General features: G+C 36.6%; 1 protein-coding gene across 3 annotated transcripts in view; it reads left to right on the top strand.

Annotated features, from left to right (window-relative positions):
* The window catches only part of TBC1D5 (TBC1 domain family member 5), a 566,988-nt gene that overhangs the window by 42,780 nt on the left and 497,024 nt on the right, over window positions 1-27,184 (top strand). For all 3 annotated transcript variants that reach the window (XM_043474806.1, XM_043474805.1, XM_043474807.1), the window contains exon 2: window positions 22,483-22,540. The gene's annotated coding sequence lies outside the window, so the exon portion shown is untranslated. The remainder of the gene's footprint in view (window positions 1-22,482; window positions 22,541-27,184) is intronic.

The following is a 27,184-nucleotide window of genomic DNA, read 5'->3' as shown; positions in this document are numbered from 1 at the left end:
TTTAATAATACAAGGTTAAGAACTGTTACAAATATGTTTGGTATAAAATTCCTTTTATTTTTATATAAAAGTAAAATTCACAGTAGAAAACTCATTTTTCAAGCTGAAATAATCACGTATTTTAACATATACTGTACTACCCACACTTTTTATTTACCTCATGCTACCTTCTCAGATCCAGATTCTTAGGATTCCTTTTGAATCTTTGTCCTCAGGTTAATTTAATAATGTTGAGTGCTAGTGATACAGTAATAAAGCTTACAATAAGTATTTTCTGAACAAATGAATGAAGCAGTCTTTATCTTTTTCTCTCTTGTAACATCAAGTCATTCAGCAGCTCTTTCTGCTCTTAAAAGTTACATCTAGGCTAATGTGGGTTTTCTGTTTGTAGAGTCTCTGGCTGGGTTTCAGGCCCTCACATACCTGTTCTGTCTCCACCTGACTTTCCTATCAGTGTTCTTCCCTCTCCTTAGTTTATCCTTTTTGCTGACACAGGGTTGATCTTCCTGAAACATTGATTTGATCATTTGTGCAGTTCCTCTGAACCTTTAATTATGAAGTGTTAGGGTACATATTCTTCAGGTTGGGCTCCAGGCCTCTATAATTGGTGTTAACCAAGAGCCCATTCTCACTACTCCTGTTCGGGGTAACGGCCTCTCTTTCTGGCTGCCTTGCTTTGGGGTGTGGGGATGAGGAGTGTGGGGAGGTAGCCTGCCTGGACATTCTTATTCTTCATACTCTTGCAGCCTTCAGATTCTGTTTACCTTCAAGTATCAAATAACTGTATTTGGACCACTCTCAGAGAAACTCTTGTATTTTACAGCAGTTGTACTGGGTTCTTCTTTTTTAAAGTTCAGTTAAAATTATTTTGTGTTCTGTCTTTCTGGTATTCTTAGTTTCTGGTGTACCTTCTGGTTTTCCATCTAGTTTTGCTGGAATCATTATCATTTTAGTGTGCAACTCTCTTAGACAAGGTTCTCTGGATGGCAGCAATAGTAACCTATACAAAATGGCTTAGCTCAAAGGAGAATTTATTTTGCTGCTGCTACTACTAAGTTACTGCAGTCGTGTCCGACTCTGTGTGATCCCATAGGCGGCAGCCCACCAGGCTCCCCTGTCCCTGGGATTCTCCAGGCAAGAACACTGGAGTGGGTTGCCATTTCCTTCTCCAATGTGTGAAAGTGAAAAGTGAAAGGGAAGTTGCTCAGTCGTGTCTGACTCTTAGCGACCCCATGGATCACAGCCTACCAGGCTCCTCCATCCATGGGATTTTCCAGGCAAGAGTACTGGAGTGGGGAATTTATCTTAAAGAACAACAAAGGATGGACTAAAGACTTGACTGTGAGACCTGAAGTAAACATAGGTGGTAATCTCCTTGACATCAAGCTTGACAGTAATTTTTTGGATTTCACACCTAAAGCAAAAATGAACAAGTGAAATTAAAATGCTTTTGCACAGTGAAGGAAACCATCAACAAAATGAAAAGACAACCTACCAAAAGGGAGGAGGTATTTCCAAATCATATTTTTCATAGGATAATGTCTGAAACATGTAAAGAATTCATTCAACAACAACAACCTGATTAAGAAATGGGTGGAAGATCTGAATAGACATTTTTTTCTAAAGAAGGCATACTGTTGGCTTATAGGTGCATGAAAAGATGCTCAACATCATTAATAATCAAGGAAGTATAAATCAGAACAATGAGATATCACTTCAGGTGAAATAAATTAGAGAAAGACAAATACTGTAAGATCTCACTTATATATGGAATCTTAACAATCTTATAGATACAGAGAGCATGCTGTTTTGCTAGGGTTGAGGGTGGGCAAAATGGGTGAAGGGAGTCAAAAGGTACAAACACCTAGTTAGCTATAAAGTAAACAAGACATGAGAATGTGAACTAAAGCATGGCAACTATAGTTAATATGCTGTATTGCATATTTGAAAGTTGCTGAGAATGTAAACCTTAAAAATTATCAACACAAGAAGAAATTCTATAATTGTATAGTGATAATGTTAACGACTTAGTGTGATCTTTTCACAGTATATACAAATAGTGAGTCATTATGTTGTATACTCTAATAAATGTCAGTTATACTTTAGTTAAAAAATAATAAAGCTATCTCATAGAACTGATGAGCATAAACTACAGTTGATCTTTATAGGAGAAAGAGGAACTATAAGAGGAATTCCTGGAAATCAGGAACTACAAATTCCAGTCTGAATTTCTGTATATTTGGTATGAGATGTGGAGGCTAGCATGTAAAGTCCACCATTTTGCTTCATTCTGATTTCAGTTTAAGAATCAATTTGCTTAATAGATTCTTTCACAGATAGGGAGTTTGGTGATAGATATTTCCAAAGTGTTTCTCTAGCCTAATTTTGTATTTAGAGACAAGCAACTTACAAGTGTAAGAGTGGTGAACCTTCTATAAGTGATGATATCAACTAAAATACCTAAAGTTGTTTAAAACTCTTTGTGTGGTCTTGAAAGTTTGAAGAAATGTGAATCAGGCATCATAATTTTGAAGCTTCTAGGGAACATAAGTTTTATGAAGTCAGAATTTATATGCAAATAATATGCGTCAATGTCAAGAAAAATCGTGTACCAGAAAATGGCAAAGCAAAATAAAGAGAAGGGAATAAAATGTAGGTCACTTCCTCCATTTAAACTTTCAGTTTTCATAACTTCATAGTAGTGGCATATGTGTGCCACTTATTCTTGAAATTAATAGTTAAAATGGTAGTTTCTTTTTGGAAAATTAATGATTTATTTTATTGGAACAGTTTAAACCATCATACGTTATCAAGTATTGACAAGAGTGTTTGGAAACTAGTGGTATCATATGCTGATGGGCGTAAAAATTGATATGGCTATTTGGAGAACAGTTGGGCAATATGTAGTAAAATGGAAAATGCACTTATAACTCAGAAAGTTACCTCATACAGACCTTAGAGCAGTGATTCTCAGCTAAGGGAGTTTTATCTTCAGGGACACTTGACAACGCCTAGGGGTGTTTCTGGTTGTTACACCTGGCTCTCACAATAAAGAATTATGAGTCCAAATTTTGTAAAGAGTGTGGAGGTTGAGAAACCTGGCTTTAGGGAACACAGTTAACATGTTCTTGTATGTGAACATAGAGACTTTTGCAAGAATGCTCATAAAACATTGTAATTGTGCAAAATTGGAAACAACCTGAATGTCTATCAGTGGAGGAAAGGATAAATAAAATGTGATAGGCTTATGGGATTCATTACTTTACAGAAGTTTAAAGGAAAAAATTATGTCTATATATTAGTAGATCTAAAAAATGAATGAAAAAGACTCCAGGTACTTTCAGTTTGATACCATTGTGAAAATTAAAAAAAATAATGCAAAGCAACAACTCTGTTATTTCAATATGTAAATGAAAATGTAGAAAATGAATTAGAAGGCTTTGTGGAAACCTCCTGCTAGTGGCTGCTCCTGAGGTGGGAGGAGGCTAACGGTACCAGGGTGGTCAGCAGTGGCTTTACCTCTAGTTGTTCTTTTATATCAAACACAAAGTGAAGCAACTGTGGTTTTATGTTTGTATGAATTGAATGCAGAGTGTGAATGCCATTTGTTATAAATTTTGGTTGGAGGGACTTGCATGTTTGTAATAGTATTATTATTATTTTTTATAGTTCTAGTATTTCTCAAAAACTCGTCCATGAATTCCATTTAAAGCTTTATCTGCATTCAGATTTCATAGTACACAGAATATCATGCACTGTCTTTTTTCAGTTCTTGTCCAGGAAGTTAGTCTTATAAAGTTCACTTATAAAGTGAAGTGTAACTATTTTTTGGTATTTGTTATTTATTTAGTTTATTTGTATAGCTGTGGAGAAAATGTATTTATTGACTGCCATTAACCCCTGTTTGTGCTTAATTCACAAAGTGAAAGGCATCATAAAGAACTCCCAACAATTATTTATTTTACCTGATTTTTTTGCATTAGAATATATAGAAATAATTGGATCTTGAACAGGAACAAAAAATATTTCTCCTATTGGCATTTTGTTGCATTGATTTTTTTAAAATGTTGTATAAATATTTGATTACAGTAGTTTAATCTTTTCACTAATTATTCAGGAAACTGAATTTAGGTGTCTAAGTGATTCTATGAACTTTACCCATAAAATATATTTAAAATCTTATCTAATGTTTTCTGAATAAGTTATACTTTAAAAATTTTTACAACTGCTATTGAAGAGAAGAAACAGATATAATGTCATAGTCAGTATATTCTTTCTCAGAACACAAGGATTAGTTTTCATATGTGATAAATACATTGGCAGTAAAATAAAGTGGAAATAACACATGGCCTGTAATTTTTTTCGTACAGTGATGTTAAAAGTAAGTGTCTCAAATACAGTGTAATTAAACGTTATAACTATTTAAAATATCTTTGATTATGTCAAATTAAATAAGTTTGATTAAAACTGCATTTATAATTATATAGACGTTCATAATTTTTACACAAAAAATGTTTACCAAAAATTATTCCAAAGTCTAGAAAACTCACTAATTTAAATTTAAAAACTTAAAATAACCTTTAGTTAATGGATTTTATTTACCTTTGTTAGAGAGGGCTTATCTCTTTAAATGTAAATATCAATCCAATGAAAAGGTGACTGAAAATTAATGGCTTTATTTAAAAAAATAAAGTTCTTAAAATTTTAGATTAGATCTAATTTTTTTGTTAAAGGATTTTATACAAATTATAAGAATAGCTTAATTATAAAAATCATGAATGTAATTTTAATTCAGAATACTTAATTTAAGATAATTTAAGCTCAAATGTATAATTATAAAGTTATGACTCCTAACTATATAGAATTTGAAATAAGTCATATAACCTTTCTAGATATTTTTCATAGTTAGGTGAAAACAAGGCACAAACTATCTCCATTTGATTTTCTTGCTAATACTTGCAATTACTAGAGTTAATCCTTAATTGCTGAAAAAAGTTGTCCCATGGTTACCCATTATTTTTCTATAATACAATATGTAATAAATTATAAAGATGCACATTCAAGAAAAACTGTTGGTTAACATTTTTTTTTACATAGGTTTTGAGTGTCTTTGTTGTTGTTCAGTTGCTTAGTCATGTCGGGCTCTTTGTGACCCCCAGGCCTCCCTGTCCTTCATAATCTCCCAGAGCTTGCTCAAACTCATGTCCATTGAGTCGTTGATGCCATCCAACCATCTCAGCCTCTGTCATCCCCTTCTCCTCCTGTCTTCAGTCTTTCTCAGCATCAGGGTCTTTTTTCTAATCAGTCAGACCTTCACATCAGGTGGCCAAAGTGTTGGAGCTTCAGCATCAGTCCTTCCAGTGAATATTCAGGACTGATTTCCTCTAGGATGGACCAGTTTGATCTCCTTGCTATCCAAGGGACTCTCAAGAGTCTTCTCCAACACCACAGTTCAAAAGTATCAATTCTTCGGCACTCAGCTTTCTTTATGAGAGTTTTTTCTCCAACCTTCACATCCATACGTGAATAATGGAAGAACCATAGCTTTGACTAGATGGACCTTTGCTGGCAAAGTAATGTCTCTGCTTTTTAATATGCTGAGTAGGGTTGCTATAGCTTTTCTTCAAAGGAGTAAGCATCTTTTAATTTCATGGCTGCAGTCACCATCTGCAGTGATTTTGAAGCCCAAGAAAATAAAATATCTCACTGTTTCCATTGTATCCTCATCTATTTGCCATGAAGTGATGGGACCAGATGCCATGATCTTAGTTTTTTGAATGTTGAGTTTTAAGCCAGCTTTTTCATGCTCCTCTTTCACTTTCATCAAGATGCTCTTTAGTTCTTGTTTGCTTTCTGCCATAAGGGTGGTGTTATCTGCGTATCTGAGGTTATTGATATTTCTCTTGGCAATCTTGATTCCAGCTTGTGCTTCATCCACCCTGGCATTTTGCATGATGTACTCTGCATGTAAGTTAAATAAGCAGGGTGACAATGTACAGCCTTGACGTATTCCTTTCCCAATTTGGAACCAGTTGTTCCATGCATAGTTCTAACTGTTGCTTCTTGACCTGCATACAGGTTTCACAGGAGACAGGTCAGGTGGTCTGATATTCCCATCTCTTGAAGAATTTTACACAGTTTGTTGTGATCCACACAGTCAAAGGCTTTAGCGTAGTCAATGAAGCAAAAGTAGATGTTTTTCTGGAATTCTCTTGCTTTTTCTATGATCCAGCAGATGTTGGCAATTTGATCTCTGGTTCCTCTGCCTTTTCTAAATCCAGCCTTGTACATCTGGAAGCTCTCAGTTCACGTACTGCTGGAGCCTAGCTTGGAGAATTTTGAACATTACTTTGCTAGTCTGTGAAATGAGTGCAATTGTGTGGTAATTTGAACATTCTTTGGCATTGCCTTTCTTTGGGATTGGAATGAAAACTGACCTTTTCCAGTCCTGTGGCCGCTGCTGAGTTTTCCAAATTTGCTGGCATGTTGAGTGTAGCACTTTCACAGCATCATCTTTTAGGATTTTCAGTAGATCAGCTGTAATTCCATCACCTCCACTAGTTTCTTTTGAAATGATCCTTCCTAAGGCTTGGCGTTCTGTGATTCATTGGTTTGCAGTCGGACACGACTGAGTGAACTGAATTGAACTGAAGGCCTGATTGATTTTGCCCACTTAATTGCTGAAAAAGGAGTTTTCCAATGGTTACTCATTATTTTTGTATATTATGATATAAAATTTTAAGAATGGATATTCAAGAAATAGTGTTGGTTAAATTTTTTTTTTTTAATTATGTAGGTTTTGGGTATACGACATTGTAATTCGACATCTGTGTATACCACAAAGTGGTCATGATCACAGATTTAGTTTACCATCACTTCTGCTTTACTCTCTTCACTTGTTTTGCTTACCCCTAACATCCTTCTGGTAACTGCTAATCTTTTCTGTGTATCTATGAGTTTTTGTTTTATTTTATTTGTTTACTTTTTTTTTTTAGTTTCCACATTTGAATAAAATCATACGGTATTTGTCTTTTTCTCTCTGATTTCTTTTACTTAGCACAGTATTCTTAAGGTCCATCTATGTTGTCTCAGATGGCATGATTTCAATATTTTTTTAATTAAAAAAGATTTTTTTAGGATTTCATTCTTTTTATGACTGAGCGGTATTCCTGTGTGTGTGTGTGTGTGTGTGTGTGTGAGAGAGAGAGAGAGAGAGATACATCTTCTTTATCCTTTCTTCTGTCACTGGCCACTTCAGTTGTTTTCTTTTTTTCAGTTGTTTTCATATCTTGGCTGTTATATATAATGCTGCAGTGAACATAGGGATATACATATCTTGTTGAATTAGTGTTTTCTTGTTCTTCAGGTAAATACCCAGACGTGGAATAGCCAGGTCATATGGTAGTTCTATTCCTCACTTTTTGAGGACACTGTGTTCTGTTTCCATAGTGGCTGTACCAATTTATAGTCTCACCAATTGTGTATGAAGATTTCCTTTTCTTCATATCCTCTCCAACATTTATTATTTCTTATCTTTTTGATAATTGTAACACTTGTGAGTTGATCGTTAACTGTGTTTTTGATTGGCATTTCTGTAATGATCAGTGATGCCGAACCTTTTCATGTACCTGTTGGCTATCTATATGTCTTCTTCAGGAAAATGTTTTTTCAGATCCTGTTAGGGAAATGAAATGAATAGCCTTGTTCAGCCTTCAGATACAAAGCAGAGCAGGCCTCTGACCTTGCTTCTTAGCTGCCTGGACAGTGCCCTGACTGAGAGTGACTGCCTGCAGTGAGTGGAAGGCTTGCAGCACCTTAGATAAGACGGGGGAGACATCTTGAGACTGTTGAGACCCAGGAGGAGGCTGGCTAACCAAGCCCCAAGCTTAACTGCATTCCAAGTTTACACAACAAAACAAACAGCACTTACAGGAAACCAAAGCTGTGGTTTGGTCACAGGTGGATGATGATGTCAGTTTGTGACCTTCCTGAGACTATAAGGGGGAACCCCAAACCACAGTCTTGGAAGTCTCACCCACTGGGTGGACATGCTGCCTGGGGCCCTGTCCCGACTGGGGCTCCAGGTATGCTGTGACCCAGGACCTCCCCGCACAGATGAGACTGGGTGTTGGTCAGAACCCAGACTGGTGATGTATTCTCTGCTCCTTCTATTTCTCTTTTCTTTTAACATTAGTACTTTGAAAGGAAGCTAGATAATTCTCTAATAAAAATTTGTATTATTTACTTGTACTTAACCAGTGGCTTATTTTGTTAACAGATCCTTTGAACCTGAGACAGTGAAAACTTTGGTCAAAGCAGATCTTTTGCCTATTTTTTCATCGGGTTTTGTTTTTTGTTTGTTATCTGGACATGCTGTGCTGTGTGTGGGATCCTTTTCCCCTGACCAGGGATTGAATCTGCCAGTGGAAGTGTGGCATCCTAACCACTGGACCACCAGGGAATTATGCGGTGGTTTGTTTTTGTTGTGAGAGTTCTTTATATGTTTTAGATATTACCCCCTTCTCAGAAATACTGTTTGGAAATATCTCCTCCCATTCAGTAGGTTGCCTTTTCATTTTGATGGTGGTTTCCTTCACTGTGCAGAAGCATTTTAGTTTGATGTGGTCCAAAAAGTTTTAAAAGCGAAGGTTTCTGATAGTGTATAGGTGTTTGTGTGTGTGTGTATAAAAGTAGAGTTGTTTCTTTGGTGGATCCAGTGTTTATGGAACAGAATAGCAGAATAAACCTGGAAACTTACTAGAATTATCTTCCCTCTGGTATAAAATATGTGGTCCTCCAACAAAGGTATGAAGTTCTGGCTTGAGCAGAAGGATAAGATCCTTTATCTCCTTCTTAGTGCTGGATATGTGAAGAAGCAGTATAAACATGATGTATTCTTGTCAAGTTGAATTTTAGTAATGGAAAGAATTAACATGGTCATTTAAAAATAACACTCAGTGCCAGAGAATATTAATAGTTATTGATAGCAGTTTTGGGGGTCCATTCCCAGACTCCCATATAGATGAGTTCATTGTTTATTAGGGTACTTATTAGGCATGTCTCGGTGGGAAAATTTGTGACTGTGTGCCTTTGGATGTTAATCTTCAGGTATCAGTTAATCTTCAGAGTCAGACGCTATTTGAGTCATTAGCGTTTGCCTGTGATAAGCTCAAGTCCTTTTTTGACGGATACAGAAGTATACTGCTTGCCTTTATTTCCCCCCAATTTTAGCCATTTGCAGTTTGTGATGATAAATTTTGGTCTTTATGATTTTCCTTTACTTAAAAATAATTCATAAAGAAAAAATTTTTTAAAATTTGATTACTGTCATGTTTTCAGTCAAGATCAAGAAGTATCAATGAAAAGTTTGCAATTATGGGAACATTTTTACATGGATGCGTTTATGTATGTAGGTGTGTTTTTAAAACCTGCCTTTCTCTCTACAATGAAGACTTAAAGCAGCTAAGGAGAATACAAAAATGTGATTATGAATAACTTTAAATAAAAAAAGACACTGTGGGATATTTCATTTTTGTTCTTCTTTATATTCAAATGGATTGGTAGTGGTTAGCTTGGTGTAAGCTTTCAGAATTTTAAATTATAAGGCTGAATATTCTCATCGCCTGATGTTGTGTCTGGCTGAAATAATGCATTAAAAAAAATAAACTTCACTGTAAATTTCCAGCTTAAATCCATTTTTACTGTAAATTACCAAGTTAAAATATTGTGTGTCTTTTATCTGCTTAGGCTTTGAATCAGTACAATTGTGGGATAGTTCGGTGAGAATTTGTTATTTAAGGACCTTGCCCCTGAGCTTTTCCAAATGGCTTGAACTTTTAGTTCTTCATGGTTAAGTATGGCTACTCTCTCATGGATCACAGTCTTCTTGTGGTGAAGGGGCTTGCAACACTCAATGAAACTCTGAACCATGCCTTCAGAGCAACCCAGGATGGATGAAGAGAAAACGTGGTCCACTAGAGGAGGAAATGGCTACTCACTCCAGTATTCTTGCCTTGAGAACCCCATGAACCGTATGAAAAGGCAAAAAGATATGACACTGGAAGATGAACCCCCCAGGTTGGAAGGTGTACAGTATGCTACTGGGGAAGAGCAGAGGGCAGTTACTAATAGCTCCTGAAAGAACAAAGTGGCTGGGCCAAAGTGGAAATAATGCTCAGTTGTGGATATGTCTGGTATTGAAAGTAAAGTCTGATGCTGTAAAGAACAGTGTTGCATAGGAACCTGGAATATTAGTTCCTTGAATCAAGGTAAATTGGATGTGGTCAAGCAGGAGATGCAAAATTGAATATCAGCATCTTAGGAATCAGTGAACTAAAATGGATGGGAATCAGTGAATTTAAATCAGATGACCATTATATGTACTACTGTGGGCAAGAATGCCTTAGAAGAAATGGAGTAGCCCTCATAGTCAACAGGAGAGTCTGAAGTACAACACTTGGGTGCAGCCTCAAAAACGACAGAATGACCTTGGTTTGTTTCCAAGGCATACTATTCAACATCACAGTAATCCAAGTCTGTGCCCCAACCACTGATGCTGAAGAAACTGACATTGCCCGGTTCTGTGAAGACCTACAAAATCTTCCAGAAATAACACCACGAAAAAAATGTCCTTTTCCTTATAGGGTGTTAGAATGCAGATGTAGGAAGTCAAGAGATACCTGGAATAACAGGCAGGTTTGACCTTGGAGTATAAAATGAAGCAGGCCAAAGGCTAACAGAGTTTTGACAAAAGAACATGCAAACATCCTTTTCCAACAACCCAAGAGAAGACTCTACATATGGACATCAGCAAATGGTCAATTCCAAAATCAGAGTGATTATGTTCATTGCCGCCAAAGATGGAGAAGCTCTATACAGTCAGCAAAAATGAGACCTGGAGCTGACTGTGGCTCAGATCATGAGCTCTTTATTGCAAAATTCAGGATTTAATTGAAGAAAGTAGGGAAAACCACTAGGCCATTCAGGTATGACCTAAATAAAATCCCTTAACGATTATACAGTAGAGGTGATGAATAGATTCAAGGGATTAGATCTGGTAGACAAGAGTGCCTGAAGAACTAATGATGGAGGTTCATAGCAGTATACAGGAGGTGGTGACTGAAATCCCAGCAATAAAGAAATTAAAGAATGCAAAGGGGTTGTCTGAGGAGGCTTTACATATATCTGGGGAAAGAAGAGAAGTGAAAGGCAAGGGAGAAAAGGAAAAGATACACTCAACTGAATGCAGAGTTCCAGAGAACAGCAAGGAGAGATAAAAAAGCCTTCTTAAATGAACAATGTGAAAGGATAGGGGAAAACCATAGAATGGGAAAGACTCTTTAAGAAAATTGGAGATATGATGGGAACATTTCAGGCAAGAATGGGCATGATAAAGGACAGAAATGGCAAGGAATTAACAGCAGCAGAAGAGATTAAGAAGAGGTGGCAAAAATACACAGCATAACTGTACAAAAATGGCCTTAATGAGCTGAATAACTACGATGGTGTGGTCACTCATCTAGAACCGGACATCTGGGGTATGTGGTCAAATGAGCCTTAAGAAAGCATTACTGTGAGCAAAGCTAGAGGGAGTGACAGAATTCCAGCTGAACTATTTAAATCCTGAAAGGTGATGCTGTTACAGTGTTGTAGTCAATATCTCAGCAAATTTGGAAAACACAGCAGTGGCCACAGGACTGGAAAATTTCAGTTTTCATTTTAACCCCAGAGAAGGGCAATGCCAAAGAGTATTCAAACCTGCTGTGCATTTGGGCTCATTTTACGTGCTAGCAAGGTAATGCTCATATCTATTAAGCTAGGCTTAAGCAGTATGTGAATGAAGAACTTCTAGATGTACAGGCCAGATTTAGAAAAGGCAGAGGAATCAGACATCAAATTGCCAGCATTCACTAGATCGTGCAGAAAGCAAGGGAATTCCAGAAAAACATCTTCTTTGACTATGATGAAGTCTTTAACTGTGTGGATCACAGCATACTGTGGAAAACTCTTAAAAGAAATGGGAGTGCCAGACTACTTTACCTGTCTCCTGAGAAATCTGTATGTGGGTTAAGAAGCAGCAGATAGAACTGATCATAGAACTGAGATAGAACAGCTGACTGGTTATTGGGAAAGGAGTAAGAAGAGGAAATAAAGCACCTCTTGGTGAAAGTGAAAGAGGAGAGTGAAAAAGCTGGCTTAAAACTCAACACTCAAAAAACTAAGATCATGGCATCCAGTTCCATCACTTCATGGCAAGTAGATGGCGAAACAATAGAAATGGTGACAGACCTTTATTTTCTTAGGCTCCCAAATCATTGCAGATTGTGACTGCAACCATGAAATTAAAAGACGCTTGCTTATTGGAAGAAAAGCTATGACAAATCTAGACAGCATATTAAAAAGCAGAGACATTACTTTGCTGACAGAGGTCTGTCTCGTCAAAACTATTATTTTTCCAGTAGTCAGGTATGGATGTGAGAGTTGGACCATAAAGAAAGCAGAGTGCTGAAAAATTAATGCTTTTGAATTATGGTATTGGAGAAGACTCTTGAAAGTCCCTTGAATGGCAAGGAGATCAAACTAGTCAATCCTTATGGAAATCAATCCTGAATAATCATTGGAAGAACTGGTGCTGAAGCTCCAATATTTTGGCCACCAGGTGCAAAGAACTGACTTATTGGAAAAGACCCTGATGCTGGGACAGTTGAAGGCAGGAGAAGAAGGGGATGACAGGATGACATGTTTGTATGGCATCACCGACTTGATGGACATGAGTTTGAACAAGCTCTGGGAGTCGGTAAAGGACAGGGAAGCCCAGTGTGCAGCAGTCTCTGAGGTCACACAGAGTTGGACACCACTGAGCGACTGAACTGAAGACAAGTCTGTATTGTATATTGTCACCCTGCTTATTTAACTTATATGCAGATTACATCATGCAAAGTACTAGGCTGGATGAATCGCAAGTAGGAATTAAGATTGCTGGGTGAAACATCAACAGTCTTCACATATGCTGGTGATACCACTCTAATGGCAGAAAGCGAAGAGGATCTACAGATCCTCTTGATAAGGGTGAAAGAGGAGAGTGAAAAAGTTGGTTTGAAAATCTGTGTTAAGAAAGCTAAGATCATGGCATCTGGTCTCATCATTTCATGACAAACAGTAGGGGAAAAAAATGGAAGTAATGTCAGATTTTATTTTCTTGGGCTCCAAAATCACTGGGGATGGTGACTGCAGCTGTGAAATTAAAGGACACTTGCCCTTTGGAAGGAAAGCTATGACAACCTAGACAGTGTATTAAAAAGCAGAGACATCACTTCACCAACAAAGGTCCGTCTAGTCAAGGCTATGGCTTTTCCAGTAGTCATGTATGGATGTGAGAGTTGGACCGTAAAGAAAGCTGAGTGCTGAAGAATTGAGGCTTTTGAACTGTGGTGTTGGAGAAGACTCTTGAGAGTCCCTTGGACTGCAAGGAGATCAAACCAGTTAATCCTAAAGGAAATCAGTCCTGACTATTCATTGGAAGGACTGATGCTGAAGCTGTAGTTCCAGTACTTTGGCCACCTGATGAGAAGAGCTGATTTATTGTAAAAGACCCTGATGCTGGGAAAGATTGAAGGCAGGAGGAGAAGGGGGAGACAGAACATGAAATGGTTAAGTAGTATCATGACTCAATGGACATGAGTTTGAGCAACTCCAGATTATAGTGAAGGACAAGGAAGCCTGGCATGCTGCAGTCCATAGGGTCATAAAGAATAAAGAGTTGGACATGACTTAGTGACTCAGCAGCAATAAGAGCAACAAATATATGATTGACAATTTTTGCCACGCTAAGCCTTTTGTTAGAGTTACTTTTACCTGATCTAGTTTTAACTACTCAGTCCAGTTTTTTTTTTTTTTTCTGTTTGAATTCTTTTCCCATAACCTCAGAGGTAGCACCATATGAATCTTACTCAGATCAAATGAGCAGTTAAATTAAATATCTTGCTAAATTGTTTGCATTTAGTGACACTGAATCAAACAGGTTAATACATCACTTCATTTGATTTATCTGCTATGTGTGCCCAATGATTGTCCTTTCAATTTCATGTGATGGGGAATGATGCTAAGAAGCAGCCTTTGATTAGATTTTGGTTATCTTTTTCTCTATATATTGTTATATTCAATTTCTATTTTTTTTCCTATATATTTTATGCTGTTCACCATGTTCTTTCATGTGGTGAGCTTTCACCATTATTATACTTGTTCTATGAAACCCATAAGTGTATCGTGCTTCAGTTATTTGTGTGTCAAATATTTGAAAAGTGACCAAAGATTTATTTATACAGACATTAGTTATGACTCTTTCTCAGGAGGTGTGATACTGTAGTTCTCTTTTGCCATGTTAGGTATAAATTTACATTTGATTTGTGCTAGATATTTGAGCAGGGTGTTTTAAATGAACTACATTTAGAAATAAGAGTCTGTTATGATTAGAGGATGTAATAGGTAACGTATGCTGAAGTTTACCTCACATTCAAAGAAACAGTTAACGGAATTGGAATCCTGTTCATTTCCATATAATTGAAAGCATTTTCAGTCTCTGCTAATGTAAGTTTGGAATTTTTTTTTTTAACACAGTTACACATTAGAAATAACGAATGATGTAAACACAGTTTGAGAAGTATGGACGGAGTGTTTCCTCTCAGTACTGAGAGGAAATCACTAACTCTTGAAACTTGATCTCTGATAGCTTTCTTTACTATGTCCACTTGTCTTTATTTTTGTTTATTTAGAGTACATCTAGAGCTTGATTGAATCTTAAGAGTTTTTTACAAAAAAAAAAATGATAGAAAATGCTGGTTTGGAATTGTGTTGCAGTGATTTGTGGTAGGTGTAACCCCTACACTGATCAGGAGTTACCCACATATTTACATGTATCTTTCCTGTTTTTTCTTGCATTGTGGTTTGTCCATTTTTGCCTTCAATTGGTGTTGAAAATTGTCAGCCATCATCTATTTGAATGGCAGCTATATTTTCTTTTGTCTTTTGTATTCTTTTCTGTTTTTGATCTATTTTGTTTTAGATTGTTGCTACTCAAAGGCGTCCTCAAGTCAGCGCTGGTCTGCACACTGGTATCACTGGTATTTAATGAATCAAGATAAATTCAATGTAAATAAATGCTTTTAATAGCAGCTTGGTATTATCATGACATCTAAGCATATGATTTTTAAAGAAATTCATGTTTACTGTATTTTACAGAAGCTTTGTCTGCAGTAGATCGGCTGTTTAAAAAATGGCCCTTCATCACCAATAGTTTCAAGTGTTTTGTCAGACCTCCTGATTCTGTTCTTTGTTCTGCTCTTACATATTTTATTTTCTTTCTTTGTTTTTCTGAACTGCATTTTAGGTAGGTTTTAAAAGTCCATTTATTAATTCTTTCTGTTTGTATTGATTCTACTGTTTAACTTTTCCACTCAGTTGAAAATTTTACCACTGTTTTTTATTTCTTGAGATTTTATTTATTTCACATCCATATTATAAGTATTTCTATACTTGTACTATCCTTATTGTATAGTGTTTCCAATAATTGAAGTATGTGTAGTCTAATTATTCTATTTCTTACGTTGGCCCTCACTCGTGTCTTGTTTTGTGATTTTTTTTTTTTTTAAATTGAGTGTTTTTGAAAGTTATTGGATTCTTTGAGGCCTGGATTGAAGTTACTTTCTTTGAGAATTTACCTATGCTTTCCCCAGTGTCTAGGGATACTGACTATTTAAGATCCTTTTAAATAGGTCTTCACATGAGATTTATTGGATTATACAAGTAGTGTGAATTCAGTGTGAGAACTTTTGTGAAGGTTCCACTTTGAGGTTACAGTGTCAAGAGAATTGATAATACATTCTTGAAATGACAGAATTATAGAGATGGCCCATAGATTAGTGGTTGCATTCAAGACAATGCAAGATAGTTACAAGGATATAAGAAAGATGTAATTTCTGTTAGATGGATCCATTTTATAATAGAGTGGAGTAGAACTAAGAAAAATAGAAATGTAAAAAGTGGAGGGATTTGTAGATGCCTAAAGTACAAATGATTAGTTCTTCAGAATGAGGTGAACAAAGTAATCACTATGGTAGGATAGATTCTTAGCGATGATGGATATAGCATTTGCTTAGGAGTGAGTTGTGTAAAGCTGACAAATGTGATGTGTGTGTATTAGTAAGTTGAAAACAAGCTGGGCATAAAGAAGTTTGCTTCTTAACACCAACTCAGGAGAAATGCGTGTATTTTGCCCCTGTCGGGAAAAATACAGTGCAGCTATAGATTTCCCTCCTCCTCTTTTTGTTATTATGAAATTCCAAGTAGCAAATTAAAGCTTGAATCTAATTGCCTTTTTAAGGTGGTTTTCTTCATCTAGGCCAAAATCTTCATGAAAAAAATTATAGGCATATTATGTGTTCATTGTAGAAAAATTAGAAAGCAATGAAAGGTATGGGGAAAATGAAAGCTTATTGCTTCCAATAGCCTAAACCACTATTATCATTTAATCCTGTTCTCTTGATTTTTATGTGGTCTCTGTCTTTCTCTGTGTGTGCTTTGTCACTCAGTTGTGTCCAGTTCTTTGTGACCCTTTGGTCTGTAGCCCACCAGGCAGGAATACTGGAGTAGGTGCTATCTCCTTCTCCAGGGGATGTTCCCAACCCAGGGATTGAACCTGTGACTCCTGCATTGCAGGTGGATTCTTTACCTGCTGAGCCATCGGGGAAACCTCTCTTTATATATACACAGATACAAAATGTGCCTCTGTGTATATATCAGTATATACTGTGTATAAAGCTTCCCAGGTGGCACTACTGGTAAAGAACCTGCCTGCCAATGCAGGAGAAATAAGAGATGTGGGTTCAATCCCTGAGTTGGGAAGATAGGGTCAACCCACTCCAGTATTCTTGCCTCCCACGTACAGAGGAGCCTGGTGGACTAAGAGTTGGACACCACTGAAGCAACAGCATACATGCATACTGTGTATATTTGTATGTATGTATATTTATTTAAATAGGGACTATTTTATATGAAATGTTTGATAGCCTATTCTTTCATATAATATTGTGAACATTCCTTTGTATCTATAAAATTGTTTGAAGCAGTTTTTAATATCTATATAGCATTCTGTTTTGAGATTATCCTCAAATCTATTTAACCATTCACCTGTTGTTAAACACTTAGATTTTCTTTCATAAATATATATATGCACTTACACACATGTATACATATTTGTATTTTCTGTGAACCACTCTGATGAAAAATTTGAGTGCATCTCCCATTTTTTTTGAAGTGTTATCTCCACCTTAATCTGCCTCTCATAATCTGCCCTGCAAAATTTCTTTCTTAATAAAAAAAAATCCCAGTGTTTTTAAAAAGGTTATTTATTTATTTAGACTGTGCTGGGTCTTGATTGCTGCCCGCGGGTTCTCTCAAACTGCAGCAAGTGGGGGCTCCTCTCTCGTTGGTGGTGTGTGGGCTTCTCATTGTGGTGGTTTCCTGTTGTGAAAAACAGACTCTGGGATGCATGGGCTCAGTAGTTGCCTCTCGCAGGATTCAGACCACAGGCTCAGTAGTTGTACTTGGGCTTAGCTGCCCTGCAGCATATGGAGTCTTCCTGGACAAGAGTGGAACCCATTTCCGCTGCACTGGAAGGTGGATTCTTGATGACTGGGGCACCAGGGAAATTCAAGAATCTCAGTTTTGTAGATGATTACCACATTTGGAGATGGTTTCCTGTCCCCTCAAGTGGTTGAGTGTGGGCAGAGGGACTAGGTTATAGTTGATGAGCTAAGAGAGTGGGATGGGCCTTCCCCTTCTTTCTTTCTGCTACTTGCAAGATAGGGGTAGTAGCTGGAGTCCCCACAGCCTTCTTGGAGTACAAGGTGACTTCTAATATAACAGTACATGGTAGAGCAAAAAGAGGGAAGGAATTTGGACCTCTGATACTTAGAGCTGCCACATCAACCTTTGATTGTCCAAGATGTTCACATGGGAGAAATTCTCTCCCTCAGTTTTTTTTCCTCTCATTTAACTCATTATAATTATTAAAATTTTTTTGGCTAGGGAAGGATGTAATCTAATCCTCACTGATAAAGGATACCATTGTTTGATACTCTATGCAGAAATGTGATAGGTCCAATATAAGGAAACATGTATTGAATCAACTCGTGTGTGTGTGTGCATGCTCAGTCAGTTGTGTCCAACTCTCTGCAACCCCATGCACTGCAGCCTGCCAGGCTGTTCTGTCCATGGAATTTTCCAGGAAAGAATACTGGAGTGGATTGCCAATTCTTCCCCCAGGGGATCTTCCAGACCCAGGGATGGAACTCATGTCTCCTGCATCTCCTGCATTAGCAGAAAGATTCTTTACCACTAAGCCATGAGATTGGAGAGAGGTTAATTGAGGGAGAGAGGTTAATTTTCCATTGAATGGAAAATTACTTGATACATATTTTCTGGAGTTGTTTGATGATTATATTAATGAATTTTGTTCTCAAATGATTTTAATAATTATCACAAATATTGCAGAAAACAATATGATGACTTTTAGGCAAAAATCACTAAATTAATCGTAGTATATTAAAGTAATCTTCTATAGCCCTATGAATTTGTAATACTTTTAGATACCTTGGCTAGTCACTTAGACAAAGTTAGGTCATAATTGTTACTTTTAATGCTCTCATTAACTTTGTTAGGGAATTTTTGACAAATTTAAATTGTTTTTATAACTTTAGATGTATTTTGGGGGTCTTGATTCTAAGACAGTTATTCATAACTTTAGTGAAAGAATATGTTGTTCAGTCACTAAGTCGTGTCTGACTCTTTGCAACCCCATGAAATACAATACTCCAGGTTTCCCTGTCCTTCACTATCTCCTGGAGTTTGCTCAAATCAAGTCCACTGAGTCAGTGATGTTATCTAGCCATCTCATCCTCTGTCGTCCCCTTCTCCTCCTGCCCTCAATCTTTCCCAGCATCAGTGTCTTTTCTAACGAGTCAGCTCTTCTCATCAGGTGGCCAAAGTATCAGAGCTTCAGCTTCAGTCCTTCCAATGAATATTCAGGGTTGCTTTCCTTTCGGATTGACAGGTTTGATCTCCTTGCTGTCCGAGTCTTCTCCAGCACCACAGATTGAAAGCATCAATTTTTCGGCTCTCAGCCTTCTTTATGGTCCAGCTCTCACATCTGTACATGACCACTGGAAAAATAATATCTGACTAGTTGGCCCTTTGTTGGCAAAGTGATGTCTCTGCTTTTTAATATGCTATCTAATTTTGTCACAGCTTTTCTTCCAAGGAGTAAGCGTCTTTTAATTTCATGGCTGCAGTCACAATCAACAGTGATTTTGAGCCCAAGAAAATAAATTCTGCTACTGTTTCCACTTTTTCCCCATCTGTTTGCCATGAAGTGATGGGACTGGATGCCCTGATCTTAGTTTTTTGAATGTTGAGTTTTAAGCCAGCTTTTTCACTCTCTTTTTTCACCTTCATCTAGAGGCTCTTTAGTTTCTCTTCCCTTTCTGCCTTTAGAGTGGTGTCATCTGCATATCTGAGGTTGTTGATATTTCTCCCAGTAGTCTTGATTCCAGGTTGTGTTTAATCCAGCCCAGCATTTCATGATGTACTCTGCGTATAAGTTAAACAGGCAGAATGGCAGTATACAACCTAGACATACTCCTTTCCCAGTTTGGGACCAGTCCATTGTTCCGTGTCTCATTCTAACTGTGGCTTCTTCTTGTCCCTCGTACAGTGTTCTCAGGAGACAGGTAGGGTGGTCTGTTATACCCATCCCGTTAAGAATTTTCCCATTTGTTGTGATCCACATAGTCAAAGGTTTTAGTGTAGTCAAGCAGAAGTAGATTTCTTTCCTTTTTTTTTTTTTTAAATAAATTCCTTTGCCTTTTCTATGATCTAGTTGATTTCTGGTTCCTCTGCTCTTTCTAAATCCAGCTTGCACATCTGGAAGTTCTTGGTTCATGTATTGTTGAAGCCTTGCTTGAAGGATTTTGAGCATAACCCTACTAGCATGTGAAATGTGCGCAACTGTAAGGTAGTTTGGACATTCTTCGGCATTGCCTGTCTTTGGGATTGGATTGAAAGCTGACCTTTTACAATCTTGTGACCCTTTGCCGAGTTTTCCAAATTTGCTCGCATATCAAGTGCAGCACTTTCACAGCATCATCTTTTAGGATTTTCAATAGCTCAGATGGAATTACATCACCTCCACTAGCTTTGTTCATAATAATGCTTCCTAAGGCCCACTTGACTTCACACTCCAGAATGTCTGGCATTAGGTGAGTACCACACCATCTTGGTTATCTGTGTCATTAAGACGTCTTTGTAGGTTCTTTTGTGTATTCTTGCCACTTCTTCTTAGTCTCTTCTGCTTCTGTTAGGTCCTTGCCATTTTTTGTCCTTTACTGTGCCCATCTTTGCATGAAATGTTCCCTTGGTATCTCCAGTTTTCTTGAGGAGGTTGCTAGTCTTTCCCATTCTGTTGTTTCCCTCTATTTCTTTGTGTCGTTTGTGTAAGAAGGCTTTCTTACCTCTCCTTGATATTCTCTGGAACTCTACATTCAGTTGGGTATATCTCCTTTTTTCTCTTCTGCCTTTCACTTCTCTTCTTTTCTCAGCTATTTGTAAGAGCTCCTCAGACAATCATTTTTTCCTCTTTTAATGCTTTTTCTTAGGGCTGGTTTTGGTTAGCCCCCTCCTATACAGTGGTACAATCCTCTGTCCGTAGTTCTTCAGGCACTCTGTCTACCAGATCTAATCCCTTGAATCTATTTGTTACCTCTACTGTATAATCAGATGGGTTTTAACTTAGGTCATACCTGAATGGTCTAGTGGTTTCCCCTACTTAAGTTTAAGCCTGAGTTTTGCAATAAGGAGCTTATGATCTGAAAGTACTGAAGAATACATATTTAAAAAGTTAATAAACTTTTTTTTTGAGAAATTTTAGATTTTTATTATAGAAGAATTAGCAAGTACAAAGAGTTCCCATATACACATTCTCCACAGTATATGCATTTTTATCTAGGGTATCCCACTACATACAATGTTATACATATAAAAAAAGACTACATCTCTGAACAAAATGTTAGTTTTTTTTTTTTATTATAACTACAATAAAACAGACAACAAAGGGTAGGAAATGAGGAACCCACAGTAGTTGACAAGGTTTAAGAGTCTCTAGTTGAAGAAACAAAACATCACTGCTTTAATTTTAATCCCAGTACATATGGCGCTTTATGGGGACTTGCCCACGTGATACAAAGCAAAGAAGCAAAGTCGCTCAGTTGTGTCCAACTCTTTGCAACCCCATGGACTGTAGCCCCCCAGGCTCCTCGGTCCATGGGATTTTCCAGGTGTGAATACTGGAGTGGGCTGCCATTTCCTTCTCCAAAAATGTTAGTTTTTTATGTAGGAAAACCACACAGTGCTTATGGACATTTTACTCTAAGCTAGGGTCTCCCACCCTCAGCACTATTAATATTTTAGGCCAGATAGTTCTTTGTTGTAGGAGACTATCCTTTATATTTTAGGATGTTTAGCAGCATCACTGATCTCTATTTGTTGCCAATAAATATTCTTTTTATTGGACATGTCAATAAATGTCCTCTGGGAGGCAAAACCATTGCTTTCATGAATTTGCAATGCTTTAGGACTTGCTATGTTTTTAAGAGTAGGTTCAAATTTAAGGCGTCTGTAGTTCACTGACCCTTCACATGAAGTTGTGTAGGCAGTTAGACTCTTCCTGCCAGCTAGGGGTCACAGGCAGTATATGAGTCTCATTTTCCCTGATTATGAAATAGGTAAAATACTACCTAACTTGATTGGAAAATTCATTGAAATAAATTATAGAAAATACTTTTAGTTTCCTTCTTTTCAGATGTTGTGTTATACTGTTGGGGTTTATTTCCTTAAAAGTGTCAAATGCTCATTGCAAGGTTCTTGTTTCTGTGGGCTAGGCTGTCACAGCTTGGGGTCTGCTATTGATGGGCTTGAGGAGTCCCTAATGCTGTGGGTGGACAGAACCTGAAATGCTCATGAAGGCTGGTGTAGGAGGCCAGCTGTGTTTTCTCTGTTAGTGGGGCTCTGGCTAGCTTGTTGCCCACTCAGGTTGTAACAGTTAAGTGATCTCATGTGCTCTTTCAAGGACCCTGAGCTTCTCAAATTGTTGATAGCATTAGATGTCAGCCGGTCTCTTTGTCCTTGGGAGTTTTTGTCTTCACATCTGAAATCCCGCCAATTTTAACAGATTGTGTGTCAGCGCCAGTAGAGGAGGCTGGCCTCTGTCAGCTTGTGTTTAGTCCAGTAAAGACTTCTAAAAACTTGAGAAAGTTCGCAGCTACTAATCTCCACTTCCCACTGCTCCTTTGTAGAATTATAAAGCACTGTTCACTAGTGAATGAAATGCCATCTATAATAATTAAGGTTACTCTTATTTTTCTACCCCTGCAGAAAATTTCCAGAGACTTGGTGAAGATAGGAAAGCTGTCAAAAAGACCATAGGACTATTGTAAGTATTGCTTTGAAAAAGAACTGTAAATTAAGAATATTTTAAGTATCCAGTTGTTGAGGGGAAATATGTTAGGCAGAGATATTATATGTAAAATGTAGAGGAGGATATATTATAATTGTGTTAATAATTTATAAGAACTAATCCTGTGCAGTCTTTTAAAAATTGAAAATGTGTTCTTATGTACTGAGATGAGGATTTTACCAATAGCATTGAAAAATATTTCTAATTCTAACAAGGATTGATCTAGTTTATGTACATTTGCTTATTTAAAACTATCAGAATCCAAAGAATCATTGTAGTTTTGTAGGTTTGTGATTTGTTTGGGTGACTTATTGTTTAGGTTATTTTGCAGAATTATTTATTTGCTGATTTATTTATGTATTTCATTATTTATTTATTTGATTATTTAGTAAATTATTTATCTGATGAATTATTAATACATCTTCATGACATGCTTTAAATTATTTATAACTTAATTTTGAGTTTATTGCTTTTAGACGCTGCATTGTTACTGACTAGTTTTGATTTTTTTCTTTGTGGTTCTTTAAAATTAAAGTATTAGCTCTAAGGCAAAAGTATATTCATTGCAATGCCCAGGGATTTTTTTTTTTTATGTAATTTATGGTAGTTATAAAAGTTCAGTTATGCTTTGTTTAGCTCTAAATTTACCTGTTTAGGGTTACTGCTGATAGAATATATGTTATGTGGATACTCATTGTACAGTCACTTACAGATTAATGATATAGCCTATAGTCCATAAACTGAGACAGAACTTGTAAACTCAGTCTTCATTATCCTTGGTATCTCTAAAGAGTGGTAGGTTGATTTAGAATAGATAATGGAGTTTAATGGCAAAGTTGTTGTACTACTGGAATATTTTTAATAAAGTTCAGAGAACTTAGATTTGGATTCCTGAGATGTAAAGTTGACTGATGAAGGGTTTGTTCTTTTTTTTAAATCCCTGTTATATGTGTATTTGGAAAGCAGCATAATGTTTATATAGATTTTTATATCATTTTTGGTGACATATTTATTTTATACCATATCTCTTGTGGAAAGTTTTAAATCCCTTTATTTTAATGAGCTAAAAATGGACAGAGGTCTTTATAAATGCAAGCTATAGTTTCTCTGACTTGACCTAGTGATTCTCATATGTAAAGTTTCTATTTTTCACCAAATAAAATATTTCTTCTTAGTTCTGATGCTGTTTTATAATCATAAGATGGAGCATGTTATATGTGTTCTCTTTTTGAATGGGTTTAATCAATAGGTTAAGCTAATTGTTTGGGTTACAGGGTATCATGTGCACAACATGGTCTTCCTCTTGGGTTTGCTTGCAGTGAATTACTGTGTACTTTACAGTTTTAGCACTTCAGAGAGAAGCAACATTGTACATTTTGAAATAAATGCTGTGAAATATGGGGAAAATGACCTCTGTAGAAAGGTTTCACTATAGAATTGTAAAATGTGCATATGTAAACCCAGAATTCTTATTTTGAAATATTGACTGTATGAATATTTAATTGGGATGTTGCTTTAGTGCCTTCTTCTGCTTGTCTTAAAGGGAGTGTCATCCTTTGATTTATATTCGTGGATTTAAAATGTGTGTATTATACATATCTTTGACTCTTCTGTTCTGGAGATGAACAACTACAGATATTGTTAGATATGGAATTTTATTTTAAAATGTGCTTCAAGATGCCACTGTGGACTTCTTTCAGAGAGAAAAACTGCCTTCTCCAGTGTTGAGTAAGATCTTCAATACTAGTGTAATATTCCACACTATACCATGTATCTGTGAATAGTAGCTGTGTCATCTAAGTGATTTTTAATTGAAAGTTGCAGATACACATATGTGTACACACCCATGCACAGGTGTGTGAAATTGCCTCCTGAATAATCTCATATTGTCATAATAATAGCTAGCATTTATTGAGCACTTACTTTGTGCAGGCACAGTGCTGCACAAAGTAATCATATCTTTTACATGGATTATTTGTTGCTCTTCCAAGTGAGAGAAGTATGGTTATTATTTTCATTTTATGAATGAGGAAACAGACTTAGGAACTTGCTCATTGCCACACAGCTGACAGTAAGTAATGGTGCTGAAACTGGTGCTCATTTAGTCTGATTCCCACGGTCCTTCTTAGCCCATTACAGTTCCGAATGTGTAGTTGGTATAATGTAGTTTTTCACTTGAGTTGTTTTTGTTTGTTGTTTTTAGAGTCTGTGGTTATTTATATCTCTGACAGGCTTCACTTGCCAAGTATATTCACTTTGTAGTTCATTTGGTCATCTTTTTTTTTTTTTTTTTGGTCATCTTTTTTAAACCAGTAGGTAGTACTTGAGCTTCTTGAATTTTCTGATTTGATTTTTCTTATAATCCTGTATAGTGGATCCATATTAAATACTGAAGAACAATTTGTACCTCAGGGAGATTAAATGTTTGCCTGCTGGATATCTAATGCTCAGACTACTTCTTTTGACTCTTAAGCCCATGGCCATTTCCAGGGCTCTGTTAAGTCAAATCTTGGGTGACAGTGTGAGTACCATAAATAACTGCTTTTGTATGAATGCCAAAACTGTAGGTGTAAACTGGTACCATCCTGGGCGAATTGAGACCTGTGGTCACCCTAGTAACATCTCAGATTCTTATTGCGTAGTTATAGTGTTGATAATGCATATTTAAGAGAAGTCTTAATTCATGTGTAATATTTTAAAAAATAGTTTGTGATAAAACACACTTCTATTATGGCCAGTATTTATGTGTTTTTGTTAACCAACTTAGGCAGTTTGTGTTTATGACTTTCATAAAACACAATGGGAAAAAAAAAAAAAGGTGAAAGTAAAGAGGTATTGGTATTGGGAACAGAAATATGAGTATGGCAAATATGGTCATAGTAGAATAGATAGTAGTTCTAAAGTTTTTCTTCATAGCATACATTATGAGATTTTTTAAAACATAATTTTATTTATTTTTGGCCATGCTGGATCTTCATTGCTTCGTGGGCTTTTTTTCCCCTCTAGTTGTGGCGAGTGGGGACTACTCTCCAGTTGCTGCACAGGCTTCTCACTCCCGTGGTCTCTCTGGTTGCAGAGCACAGACTGTAGAGCACGTGGCTTCTGCAGTTGAGGCCATGGACTCGGTAGTTGTGGCTTGAGCTCTCGAGCACCGGCTCAGTAGCTGTGACTCACAGGCTTATGTGGATCTTCCCAGACAAGGAATCGAGCTAGTGTCTCCTGTATCGGCAGGTGGGCTCTTCACCACTGAGCTACCTATTTTAGCTTTGTAAATCTGCTAAATTTGACATTGTATGGAAAACTATTTCTATTTGTTATACCTTCAGAATTTATAATTTTTTATTATATGATCCAATCGTCTTTTTTTTCCTTAAAATATGTTACATGTCATTTATATTGATAAGTTGGCTGTTTTGCTGAAACAATGAATTTTTGAAAACAACTGTGTTCCTTGGTGAAATTCTTTGTGGGGAAATGGGAATCTGTAGAAGAGAATTGCTGAAAGTTTTTATTTTTTATATAGTTTTCTTTTTAATTCCCTCTTGACATGTGTTTAATAAAGTCATTACTAGATATTAAACTTAAGTGTTTTGGTTTTTTTTTTGGCATTTAGAGTATAGATGACTTGTTAAGTTGAACCTAGGTAACCACACTGGCATATTTATATTTGAATGTATATTGAAAAGAAAAAATTCTCATGCAATAGTTCTTATTCATACATTCATCACTCTTTTTGTTCAGAGAAGTCTATTATGCCTTGTAACAAAGGTAAGAGCGTCCATATATTCTGTCTGAAGTTTGTCACAGTATGAAGCACTTGGTAAAATAGTACTGTAACTATACGAGTAATAACAGCCTATGGGTTGGCTTTGAGAATAGCTCCTTTATAACAAGTGAAAGTACAGCCAAAGGTCATGTTAAACACATAATTTCTTTCACACCTCATCCATTTTGTGGATAGCATGTGAAGTAGTTTGAGTCCTGCACTGATATTTTAAGACAGCTACCTAAGGTTGTTCCCATGGAAGTGTTTGAAGTATCTTTCCCCTACCTCCCATGTGGTTGCAAAATTTGGCATGAATACAGTGTATCTGAATTCTGCACTAATTAAATAGAACCTTATTAAATTTAGAGTTTGCAGAGTAAAAGGGGCCTCTTGTCCTCCAGGGATTTCTTTTTAGGGCACTAGATAGTATTGCCACATAACAGTCTTTAATAATAACTGCATCCTCTTCTGACTCAGTGCATTGTCTTAGTATTAATGCTGCTTGGTGAAACACTGGACACCAGACAACACTGCCACAACAAAACCAAAACAGAAGCGTGCAGGTGAGACTGGGGAAGCATGCATGCCTGTGTGTGTGCAGTCTGATGGCTAGATTCTACTTCTGACTTTAGCTAAGTAAAAGTTGAAATATTGAAAAAGCCACTATATAGGAAAGCTTTCTATTAAAAAGCTTATATAAATAGATTATGCATATGTTCTAGAGGGGATAACAAATCCCTTTAAGTTAGCCTCAGTACACCATACCAAAAAATATAGGCTGAAGAAAGAATGTTTGGAAGAGGATAAAATCGAGAAGTTACAGTTTTTAGTTGATGAAAGTGTTTCCTTCTGTG

Source organism: Cervus canadensis, chromosome 7, assembly GCF_019320065.1.
Source record: "Cervus canadensis isolate Bull #8, Minnesota chromosome 7, ASM1932006v1, whole genome shotgun sequence".
In the NCBI taxonomy this organism is placed as follows: domain Eukaryota; kingdom Metazoa; phylum Chordata; class Mammalia; order Artiodactyla; family Cervidae; genus Cervus; species Cervus canadensis.
Note: the sequence above shows the minus strand (reverse complement) of the source record. Positions and strands in the feature narration are given on the sequence as shown.